The sequence below is a fragment of the Magnolia sinica genome, chromosome 13, assembly GCF_029962835.1.
Source record: "Magnolia sinica isolate HGM2019 chromosome 13, MsV1, whole genome shotgun sequence".
NCBI lineage: Eukaryota > Viridiplantae > Streptophyta > Magnoliopsida > Magnoliales > Magnoliaceae > Magnolia > Magnolia sinica.
The window spans coordinates 47124586-47137520 of record NC_080585.1 but is presented as its reverse complement, the minus strand read 5'-3'; the positions used below and the strand labels follow the sequence as shown (position 1 = coordinate 47137520).

Below are 12935 nucleotides of genomic sequence, written 5' to 3'. Positions count from 1 at the left end.
ATGAGCTGGCCGATGCCTTGCGTGGGCTTATCACAGTGGGCCCAAGCCCGGCTAAAAAATGCTTGGCCTGAAAAAAGATCTCTATTTCCTACATGAATATCCTAATCTATCTGCTAATCAAGTGGGTGTACACATGTACAAAGAAAACACTAAAAATGGACAAAATTAATGATCCACATGTAAGATGCATGTGTTGCTTAATTGATGATTAGAATATTGTATCATATGAGGTGCACATATGATGTAAAGCAGGACACGGACACTTTCATGGCCAAGATGGATGAGAGAAGGCCCTATCAGTGGTGGAAGTGATCATGACTGTCAGAACCTTAAAATAATTGTATCTTGTAAATCGGAATGAGTTTTTTGACATATCATATATGATTTTGGGTAGGAGAAGCTACTTTAGCCAACCTACGCCGGATTGCTCACGCCGGATTTACGAGATTCCATTAGATCGACGGTCAAAAGTCCATTTAATTTTCATTTTTACTATAAATAATAAGTTTTAATTCAATTATAACTTTTGATCCTTTGAAAATTAGGAGATTAAGGTGGTTAGGCCAAATTGGGCACTTACTATTTTTGGCTGAAAACCATGAAGTCTAGTAGCAATCATGGTCGTCTTTAAATAGTAAGTTTACTATATGTAATAAGTAACGTATTTAGGGAGTTTGAGTTTAAAACTACGTCATATGTTTGAGCTGATTATTTAAAGTATTGTAAATTCAATTTTTTTTTTTAAATTATTAAAATCATCAATTAATTTATTTTGAATTTATTAGAAATTATTTCTAATTTTATCCCTCAAAAATTTGAGGAAGCTTTATGAGGAGTCCAGAGAGCTCTATGGATTTGGAGTTGTTATTCCTCGAGGAAGACGGTGATCGACCTCATCACATCCTTCCCTGCATCAACACATGAAGTTGGGTTAGGCAGAGCTAGGCTAGACCTGGTAGGGCTAAAATGACTTTAGCCTAAGGCTAGCTCCAAAAATTGTTTAGGCAATGCATGGCAGGACCAAGCTCAGTAGATGAGCCAATATAATAGGTCCAAGCTTGGTCCAAAATTTGGTTAGGTTCAGCGGACCTCTTGGCTCATTGCCATCCTTACCTACGGTTGCGCATGGGAAAAGTTGTAGACAAGCACACATGGGATGGGCGCCCTCACCCTTGCCCATCACCTGGTGGTGCGGTATCTACTGCTTATTTGTGGGGTTGATGTGATGGATGGCACGTGAATTATAATGCTTAACTTGGAGTCACCATTAGCCTTTAATCTCAAAATTTGTGATTGGGTATATACTGTAAAATCACAGTATATGTCCAAGAATCAAAGATCCCTTAACTTCTATAACTCTTGGGATTAGTCTAAATCAGAAATGACGAGCTAGGAAGTCAATAATAAAGAAGGAATGGGTTAGGCACCGTTATCCACCTGCACTCACATGCAGTCTTTATTTTATGGGATTTTGGCTTTTTGGAAAGTTTAAAAATTATGTATATCTTATTGCCTAAGTAGTTACAGGCGAGACTCGAGCCCAACAGGAACTTGGTACCTATTGAAAATAAGATGCATCAAATCTATGCAGAAACAAGGGCCATCGATCGGTCAGCAGTTTAGTCGAAGGTCGAAGGATAAAAAAAATAATCAGTTTTTGGCTAACTCTCTGGACTGTTTTTGGAGTTTTCAACAGGTTGACCCGACCGATCGATGTGTCTCAACCGGTTGACTCGATAGGTTAACGGATTGCGTAGTTTTCCACGTTTTTGCACGTTTTGTTTATATTTCCATTTTACATGATATATGGGTGTAATTGGGATTAGGTTTAAGGCTAGATGTGTTTAAGGGTTTGAGAGAGTTTTGAAGAGAAAAAAGCTACGTTTTTCTCTTGGGGATTTGAATCGGTAAGGTTTCATTTCTTATAACTTTGTTATTCGTAGTGCATTATCACTTTGTGCTGGTTTTTGTTTTTGTTTTTTTTTTTTTTTTTGTTTTTTGTTTTTCGCAAGGGTTTTCCACATAAATTTGACGTGTTATCTATTGGATTTTCTTGTGCGATTGTGATTACTTTGTTTGAATTCGTTTTATATGCTTCCGCAAGTTTCAACAATTGGTATCAGAGACAACATTAGGAAGTAGATAGAATATGAAGACAAGATATCTATGGCATCTATCATGAAGTTCGATGTAGAGAAGTATTCCGGAAAAAATAACTTTGAACTATGGAATGTGAAGATGAAGGGCCTTATTCGAAGACGCACTCCTTAGAAAGTAACTGGAAATTATGAAAGAAGAAGAGTGGAACAAGTTAAATTAAAAGGCCAATATCTCAATCTAGTTGTGTCTAACGAATGAGGTCCTCTACAATGTTATGAAAGAGAAGACTACGGCTGATGCATGGGCAACATTAGAGAACATTTATGCGAAGTCTCTTAAGAATTGTTTGTATCTGAAGCTACAGTTATTCAATCTAAAGATGGCTAAGGGGGGTGATGTTGAGACTCATATTAGTAACTTAAATAAGCTTGTTTGCAAATTGTTGGACGTAGATGAGATAATGAAGATTGAAGATCAAATATGTTTTTTTGTTGAATTCTCTTTCTGAATCGTATGAGTCGTTCAAAGACTCTTTATACACCGGTAAGATGACTATTAGTGTTAAGACTGTTATCTTAGCTCTTCAGTCAAAGGTGATGAGAAAGAAAAACAGTGACGTGGGTGCTTCTACAGATGTACTAGTTACAAGGGGGAGAAGTTCTGAGTGGGATAAAGGATCTTCACAATCGAGATAAAAATCCAAGGGCAAAGACAAAAGGTAAGCTGAAGTGCTAGAGTTGTGGCATGACATGACACATGAAGAAGAATTGTCATAATCCTAAATCTATGATGGAGAAATCAGAGGGTTCTCTTAGAGAGGCCAACGCTGCAGAATTTAGTGAGGAGACAACTGGTAGTGACATGTTGACTACATCAAAATTTAAGTATTTAATGATGAATGGATTTTGGATATGGGGCCTTCGTATTACATGACCCCTCATAGGAGTTAGTTCACCAGCTACAGTGAGTGTGATGGTGGCCAGGTGTTTTTGGGCAATGACAATGTCTGTAACATGGTTAGTATTGAATTAGTGTGCATCAAGATGTTTGATAGCATGAAGCATATCTTGACCGATGTGAGACACGTTCCTGAGTTGAGGAAGAGTTTGATATCTCTGGGGGCACTCGAGGCACTTGGGTGTAAATTCATCGAGTTTGATCGTGTCCGTAAGGTTTTAAAGGGGGCACTCGTAGTCACGAAAGCAAAAAGGAATGGTAAACTTTATAGGTTGATTAAGAGCACTTCATGCGCGCTTAGGCTACATGAGCGAGTGGGACATGATGGTACTTTCTGATCATTGTTTGATCCCAACTTTTAAAAGTATTGATTTTAGCATATGCGAGCATTTTATATATGGTAAACAGTCAAGGTTATTTTTTAAGTTTGACAAACATGTTTGTAAAGGGGTTTAAGATTATGTGCATTTTAACATATGAGGGCCATCACCCATAGTTTCTGGTGGAGGTTCGTCATAGTTCGTTATGTTCATTGATGACTATTCCAAAAAGGTGTTAGTTTATTTTTTTAAAAAATAAATATGAGGTTTTGTAATGACCCGAAAAATTTCGTGGTAAGACCCGAGTATTACCTCAAATTCTTTAGAAGTTAATGTGGGTTAACTAGCGCTAAACTCGATTGCTTGTGAAATTAGCACTAATCACTTTAAATTTGATCTGTAAGACTCAAAACCTGTAGAATCATTGGCGCTAGGTCACCCTGAAATCTAGGATTCAACGCTAAATCCATTTGCTCTCGGGAGTACTTGGAAACTTTGTATTGGACCTGGACCGCGCGTCGAAAGTCCGATAGCGATGATCTTAGACAGTTATGATCACCTTGTTGGGCTTGACAATCACCTCAGAAATCAAGTTCAGATGATGTCCTGAGTCGATTTGCTTCAGTCCGGAGTAAAGAGTGTGAGAAAGGTGAGAAATTAAATATGAATTTATGAAATCTAAGTCGTGTCGCTTGCGCGCCGTTTTTAAGCAATCTGACCGTTGGATTCTGATCCAAATTTATCCTCGGATCAGGGAAGATGGCCCAGGCATGTCATAGTGCCGGTGGACCTGATCGAGTTTCGGTGACCGTTGAATTGAGATTGGTCTGGCATGAGCGATCTGTAAATCTGATCGGTACAAAAACTCAGCCTGATCGGTACAAATACATCCTTGCATTAACAAGAGTAATTAGGACGTGTTTGATTGTATTGCCTTATCATTACTGCTTGATTGATTTGATAACATGTTAACTTTTACTGTATAGTTCCACTGAGTTGATCACTCACTCCCACGTTCTAGGACGGTGTTTCAACACTAACCAGACTCTGTCTTAGATGCAGATGATGATGCGACCCCCAAAGCAGAGCAGGAGTATGAGGATGATGAGGATGCGTTTTCTTTTATGCAGTTCTCAGGCGTGTTCATGTGAGCAGTGTCCCGATCTACGAGGATTCTGGGTTTCTTTTGTAATAGATGATTTCATTTTGATACTTATATTTTGAAAACAAACACTTGTAATTATGACCTGGCAGAGCATACATATCTCAGGGACTTATATAGATATACACATATATTTCTTTAAGTCTTCCGCTTGCAGATTTCACTTATCCCTGGATTATGTTTGCAGTTTAGCTTAATATACTCCATGTTTTATGCACTCATACAGACAACATACATCCATCATTACATATGTTGCATAAGTGATGTTTTGAAACTCGGGAGCTGAGTTATGCTCGACCCCCTGAATTTCAGGGCGTTACAGGTTTTCACCCACTTCAAACATTGGAAGGTGATGGTGGAAAATAAGTTAAGGTGAAAGGTGAAAGTGTTGGGGACGAGTAATGATGGAAAATTCACTTCAAGAGAATTTAATCATTTTTTATAAAGATGAATAGATCGTGAGACACAACACAATATGCCACACACTAGAAAAAATGGTGTGGCTGAGCAGATCAATCAGACTCTCTTAGAAAGGGCCCGATGCATGATAAGTAATGATAGGTTAGGCAAGGAAAATGTGGATTGAGGCCCTTAACACAGCTTGTTGTTTGGTGAATTGGTCTGCTTCTATGGATATTGATTGTAAACTACTCAGGATTGCAAGTATTTATTGCAATGTTTACTCTCATGCACCATCAGTTAAGAGAAATAAGTTAGACCAAATGGCTAAAAAGAAACTTTGTAGCCTATAGTGATGGTGTGAAGGGGTACATGCTATATGAGCGAGTCATATGAAAACTTATCATTAGTCGTGACATCAAATTTGACGAAGGATCCTTATTCCGTAAGTATGAGCACAAGGAAGTAAAAAAATCGGTTGTAGACGTTCAGATAGACATGAATGAGATACGGGTTACTGAGAAGCAAACATAGGTACATGAGTAGGTAGAGAAGCCACCTATGAGAAGGAATCCACCAAGGGATCGTAGGTTACCAATGGGATATAGGGATGAATCGAATATTGAATTTGCCCTCATTACGGATGATGAGGATCCGTCTCCTTTTCAGGAGGCTCTTAACAATGTAAATGCTAAAAAGTGGAAAGCGGCGATGCATGACGAGATAGACGTCTTGTAGAAGAATGAAATGTGAGAGCTGGTGAAGCTTCCCGTTAATTGTAAAACGATTGGGTGTAAGTGGATCTTCAGACAGAAATGAGATAGGTACAAGGCAAGGTTAGTAGTGAAGGGATATATTCAGAGAGAATGTATCGACTTAACTTAAATCTTCGCACCTGTGGTAAAGCAAGTATCTATCATATTCGTATTGGTACTGATTACCCAATACAATCTTGAGCTAAAATATATGGATGTGAAGATTGCTTTCCTACATGGAAAATTAGAATAGTAGATTTATATGAAGTAACTAGAAGGATTCAAAATACAAGGGGCAAAGACCAAAGTTTGCAGGTTGAAGAGGTCATTATACGGCCTGAAACATTCAGTTAAGTGGTGGTATAAGAAATTTGATTCTTTCATGACGAGTTAGATGTTTTCCATGAGTGAGTATGATCATTGTGTTTATTTCAAGACACTTAGTGATGAGAAATTTATTATCTTGGTATTGTATATTTACGACATGTTTATCGTCAGTCATAGCATGTCTAAGATTGACATACTGAAGGCTCAGCTATCAGGGACATTTGAAATGAAAGATCTGAGGGATATAAAGAGTGTTCTCGGTATTAACATACACATAGATAAAAAGAGGAACATGCTATGGTTATCTTAGACTGAATACCTTGAGAATGTATTGGTAAAGTATGACATGACAAAGCAAAGCTGGTAGCGTTCGACACACAGCTCATTTTCAACTTTCTTCTTATTAGTGTTCTGAAATAGAGAAGAAAAGTAGGTTATGTCTTATGTACCTTATTAGAGTGCGATTGACAAATACATGTCTAACCCCTATAAGCAACACTAGGAGGCAGTAAATGGCTACTTCGATATATTTGAGATACACAGGACTATATCTTGACATTTGAAAAATTAGGGGACAAGTTAGTAGGCTATATGGATTCAGACTATGCAAGCAGTATAGATAATAAAATCTCAAATTTTGGTTACTTTTTATATTAGCAGGTGGAGCGATCAGTTGGATGTCAAAGCTTCAGTTGTGGTGGCTCTTTTCATAACTGAAGCTGAGTATATGACAATAATGGAAGTATTCAAGGAAGCGATTTGGTTGATGGGAATGATAAATTAGTTGAGGCTTTAGCAGGAGGCCATGCCGGTTAATTATGATAAAAAAAGCATGATCAATTTGGCAAAGAATTCGATTTACGATTCTAAAACTAAACATATTAATGTGTATTATCATTTCATTCGGTAGGTGCTAGAGGAAGGCAGTGTGACTCTAGAAAAAATATATATAAGCATGAATCTAGTAGATATGCTTATTAAGGTGGTTCCTATAGAGAATCTCAAGTTCTATGCAACTTCTCTAGGTTTGACAGAGCTAGAGTGAAGACGGAGTGTGCACGAAAAGCGATGATTGTGGAGCTATGAAGGAGACGAAGTAGAGATGGAGGATTGAACATGGCATGTTGCAGCATGAAGATTAGAGTCATGGTAGAGATTGTTTAAAATAGGATGCCTCAAATCTATCGGATGCCTCGAATTTATGTTGAAATAGGGGCCATTGACCAGTTGACAGGTCGAAGGATATCGAAAATATTCAATTTTTTGGAAAAAATAAATCTCTAGACTGCTTTTGAACCGGATTACGCAATTTTGCACAATTTGTTTCCATTTCTATTTTACACTACACTACACACACACACACACACACACACACACACACACAATTGGGATTAAGGTTGAGGCTATACATGCTTAAGGGTTTGAGAGAGTTTTGGAGAGAAAAATATAAGGTTTTTCTCTTGGGGCTTTGAATCCGTAAGGTTTCATCTATTATAACTTTGTTAATAATAGTGCATTATTGCTTTGTGTCGTGATTTTTCTGAAAGGGTTTTTCCACGTAAATTTAGAGTGTTCTCTACTGGATATGCTTGTACAATTGTGATTAATTTATTTGATTTTGCTCCATGTGCTTTCATGAGTCTCAACAGTGCCTAACTTCGATCATAAATTTTTATTTTTAATTTTTAATTTTTAATTTTTTTTATTTTTAAATTTAGGCTTTTGATGTGTTAGGATTCGACGACTCAGTAAAACACACAGAATATGTCTAAAGAATCGCATGTAGACAAGTAGGTAGGTATATAAGAAGGAAATTATTGCAATACATAAACAAGCGAAGTAAATGGATGGCAGAAGAACCACTCATGCACAGGGAAATTTCAGCTGAGAAACAAGAGCTACGTCACTCCTACTTAGAGAAGATGATCATAGATTTTGGAACTCGACAATACTCCTTATACACTATGATGGCTTGGGTTGATGTGTTGGTTAGGCTTAATGATTAGGATGTGGTGAATGGCCTGGGTTGGATAGATGATCTTCCATTTCTTCTCTCTTTAGCACTTTCTCCTTTTAATCTCCCCCTTTTGAATTCTCTCTCTCTCTCTCTCTCTCTCTCTCTCTCTCTCTCTCTCTCCTTAGTAGAGATTTTTTTTTTTTTTGAAATGAGAGAGTGTGAGGGTATTTATAAGCTAGGCCATGGAATTTTTGTAAATAATGGAAAGTTAATGGTAAAAAATAAACTTGACATGGTTTAATTGGTTGTTGGGCACATAACACCCATAGATTGGCTAGACAGGTGGTGCAACTGGTAACTTTACCAAAGACCATGGGCAATAAGTCATCTTGGCATCCAACGGTAATTAGCTTTCCGCTAGTGCTTAGAGTTGCCCGAATCTCGTTGTACCTTAGTTTAGGGATCCATGTGCAACATTCTAAAAGCTTAGTTGACCATTGTGGATTTCCACTACCTTGTTACTCTCACATTCGCACATGTCACTTGCTATGTTTTAGTCCTGGGTGCCCCATGGTGGCTTCTAATTGGACAAAAGGTGCTAATGAATTTTGGATTTATACTAGCAGGCAACGATCATTTTGGCCAATTTTTATTATTTGGAAGGTCTTAAAGAGGCATTGGATCAATTTGGATTGAGTTATGGGGTTGTTTGGTGGACTTTCGGGAGTACATGGGCACTTAAACATTGTTTTCTTGCAGCTAGTTTCCCAAGGATTGTGGGTTAGGTTGCCTTCGATTTACAGTTTCATGTGCTCAATTACTAGGGTAGGGTGTCTACAGATGCCCCTCTCTGGTAGAAGTTGTGGGCAGTTAAATACCAAAGCAATAAATGTCCCATCGCACTAACCATGCATGGTTAGATTGATTACAGCTTGAGTGTCTGTATCAGTGGATTGTATGACAAAATGATAACTTATGTATACTTGAGAGTGATAGGATATTGGTAAGCTCCCCTACACTTTACGACCTAATAGGGTTCAAATTATAACCTTCTCATGATGATTGATATTTGCTTTAGGATTGTTTGTGAATTTAGATGGTAGTCTGTTGAGGGTCAAATATTGCATATTAGACCCTAGTCATTACCAGATTTTACGAACATGATACTGTTTAACGTCCTATTTTGATCATGTTTGTATTGCAAGGTGAATTTAAGAGCTTGGATTGAAAAAGGGTGCTAAAAGCATGGATTTGATGCTTAAGAATCACCAAGGCAAGGGACGGATCCTAAGTGACTAAGATCGAAGAATTTACATGCCAAAGATTCGAGAAAATCGCCTAAAAGTTGTCCTGAATGCAAGATCACAGGGTTTCCACCATCCGTTTGGCTTGAAACATTATATCTGGATTGAGGAACCTAAATTAACCATACACGTCAAAATTTATCCCTTGAATCTTTGTGGAAGTGGCCCAACGGATAGATTAGCCACTAAATCACTGATTTAGGGGCCACCTGATATTTGGATATGCTTCAATTTTGGTCTCAACCCTTTAAATTGGATGAGAGGGAGGATGGACGGAGCGAATTTCTTACGAACATCACGATGGACCCCACATGGGGATTTGTGCGCACATAGTGCACATGCATAGGTAGTGCACCGGACCGAGAAATCCGGTCAAGGGTCATTGACTCGACCTGGATTGCATTTTCGCAATAGCTAGCGACTAACGTCTGTTAGGACGTTTAGTGGGCAACCACCATCGCCCATCGGACGATCTGGATTGTCCATTCGAAGCCCAAGGACCGTCTGACCAAGGCCTAGAGGAGAAAATTAGAAGAGGACAATGAGAACGGCATCCCTGTGATCAAACGCAAGACGGACGACGAAAACAAAGATTAGGTGGGCCGCATCAAAAGACAACCAAAAACCGTCCATCTTATCTAAATTCCACCACGAAGTTGATGGACGGCGTGGATTTCTCAAACGACAGGGAGTGTGGATCTCACGGGTTACGCACACATGAGATTCCGCATGCATTACGCATGGGATGTGTGTTTAGACGCCGCTCGACATTCCGGGCCATTGTGCGATCGTGGTCACGATCGGATCAATGATCCAAATTGTCCATAAGCCAGAGAAGGGGGTGTTGACCTTGCCTAAGAAGTCGGATTGCTTGAATGGAGCAATCTTCCTTCCAAAAATCGATTCAAACGCACATGGTGTTTTTTTTTTGCGCAAAACAGAGGCGTTTGGTTTTTTTTTTCTAGAATTAGCGTGCGTAAAGAAGGTTGGTGACCGGCCTAACATCCTCTTGCTGCTATAAAAGGAGGAGAAATCCGGATTAGAGGGGGATGTGGACGCATAAGAGAGAGAGAGAGAGAGAGAGAGAGAGAGAGAGAGGATGGCTAGGGATTTTTTCTTCCTTCTTCAGTTTTTCCTTTGATGAATTTTAGAGATTTTTAGCTTAATCATGTTCGTGATTGGCTAAACCTCTTAGCTAGGGCTAAGAGGTGAAGCTTGCAGTGTGATGGGGTGGTTCTATGGCTATGATTCATGTTAAGTTGAACTCTCTTTGATTTGGTTTGATTATAAGAAATATTTTTAGTCTTTAATGGTTTGTTGTGACTTAAATTACAATAGATCTATGATAACTCTGAGTATGTTATCTTCCTTTTAGAGATTATGAACTTGGGAATCCTGTTGTTTACCATCGTCTCATGGACATGGTTGGATGATGGAATCCTTCCTAATGTTCATAACTCTCTCAGATTGGTTGTGGATTGGTTAAATTCTGTTGTTTACTTTGTCTCACAAGCATGGTTTTGTGATGGAATCAATTCTAATTCTCATACCTCTCATCTCTTGAAAACTAGATCAAATGAAGTTCGGATTTGGATTTTAATGAATTATCTTCCAATCGGATGAAGATAGGACTCTGATTCCATTTGTGTTCTTGAATCAAGCATAGATCTCCCTGATCTCTACAAGTGGATCTTTGGAAACCCTAGTTTCCCACCTTTGAATTTTACAAGCTTTAGTTTAATATTTCACCAATTATTCTCTTAAATTTCCCTGATTTAGATTACATCTTATTCTAGTTCTAGTTTTGGTTATTTTCAAAATGCGTACAAGGTTCAGTCCTTGTGGATTCGACATCGGTCTTATCGAGATTATTACTACATCGCAACCCTATACTTGGGGTGGTGAACAAGTTTTTAGTGCTGTTGCCAGGGATTGACGGTTACATTTTTCTGAGATTAATTAGTTTTAGAATTAGCTTAAGATTATGGTTTTTTGAATTTTAGGTTTTCTATTTTTAGAAACTAACCTAACTTTCCTATTTTGTGGGACCCTGATATAGACTTTCTAAATTGACAATCTCTTTCTAATTTTCTAATTTTTCTGTCTTCTATTTTTAGAAACTTTCTAATTCTAGAATTTCTTTTAATTTTAGAAACTAACTTTCTTTCTATTTTTAGGTTTAGAACTTTCCTAAGTTATTTGTTTTTAGAAACTTCCTATTTTCCTTTTTTAGGAATTTTACCTTTTTAGAAACTAGTTTACTTTCTATTTTTTTAAGGAACTTTCTAATTTTAGACTTTCCATTTTTAGAAACTAACTTGTTTTGTTTTGTTTTGCAAGTTTTTAACTTAGGAGCTTCTGATTTGGTAACCTTTTTTCAACTCTTCTATCTCTTTATTTCTATATTTCTATTTCTTTTCTTCTTTAGGTTTAGGTTAGAATCTGAGATTGAGGGCTGCGAGTGTTTCATGCCTAAGTGGGTCCGTGACAACATTCGATGTCTCTTGACTGAAGGAGGATTGGTTGAGGGGTTAACTATCCATCGTAGGACTAAACACCGCTCGAGATCCCCATAGTTAATTGAGATTATGGCCACAAATTAACTGGTTAATCAACCAGAAGGACAACCTCAACCTTGGGTTGGGGAAGTCCAGGATGAGAATGAGGTGCATCAAGCACCCCCACCTCGTACTATACAAGATTATTTACAACCGGCGGGGGTGAGCACGCCCTCATGTATGGTTTTTCCAGAGAATACGGGACACAGATATCAAGCTAGGAGTGATCCAACTCCTTCCAAAATTTCATGGGCTTGAGTTAGAAAATCTATATTTATATCTGAAAGAGTTTGGTGAGATCATAGCCACTCTATACTTTCCTAACGTGTCTGATGACATGGTCAAGCTGAAATTCTTTTCCTTTTCTTTGAAAGAGAAAGCTAAGACGTGGTTACATTCACTATTGGTAGATGGAATGACATGACAAGGGAGTTTATAAAGAATTTTTTTTCCATAATATAAGACAAACACCCTTAGAAAGTCGATCATGAACTTCGCCCAAAGGGAAGATGAAACATTCTTCCAATGTTGGGAGCGGTTCAAAGATCTTGTCAGTTCATGCCCACAACATGGTTTTTAAATGTGGCACATCACAAATTTTTTCTATGATGGACTGACATCTCCCATGCGCCAATTAGTCGAGACAATGTGTAATGAGGAATTCATGAATAAAGGTGTTGATGAGGTGTGGGACTACTTTGATAAGCTTGCTAAAAACACACAATCATGGGACATCTCTCCAAAACCAAGCACCATGTCTAAGCCGACTCAATCCATGGAAAGGGGTAGAATGTATCTCTTGAAAGAGGACGATGATATCAGTGCTAAAGTGACTAATCTCACCAGAAAACTCGAGGCCATAGAATTAAAGAAGGATAAGGCTAAGGAAACTATTAGCGGTATTTATGCTTGCAGTATTCACACAACTGAAAATTATCCATAATACCTTCCTTTTAAGAGGTGTTGAATGAGCAATCCAATGCCGTGAACAATTACCAAAGACCTTTCAATGGACCTACTTCCAATACATTCAATCCTAGTTGGAGAAATCATCCAAACTTCAGTTGGAGGATTGAACAAACTGCTACCCCTCAAG

General features: G+C 38.1%; 1 non-coding gene across 1 annotated transcript; it reads right to left on the bottom strand.

Moving 5' to 3' along the window:
- Nucleotides 1-12308: 12308 nt before the first annotated feature.
- LOC131224482 (small nucleolar RNA R71) lies at nucleotides 12309-12415 on the bottom strand. The gene has a single exon (XR_009160963.1). It is a non-coding gene; the product is annotated as a small nucleolar RNA R71 (small nucleolar RNA).
- Nucleotides 12416-12935: the final 520 nt, after the last annotated feature.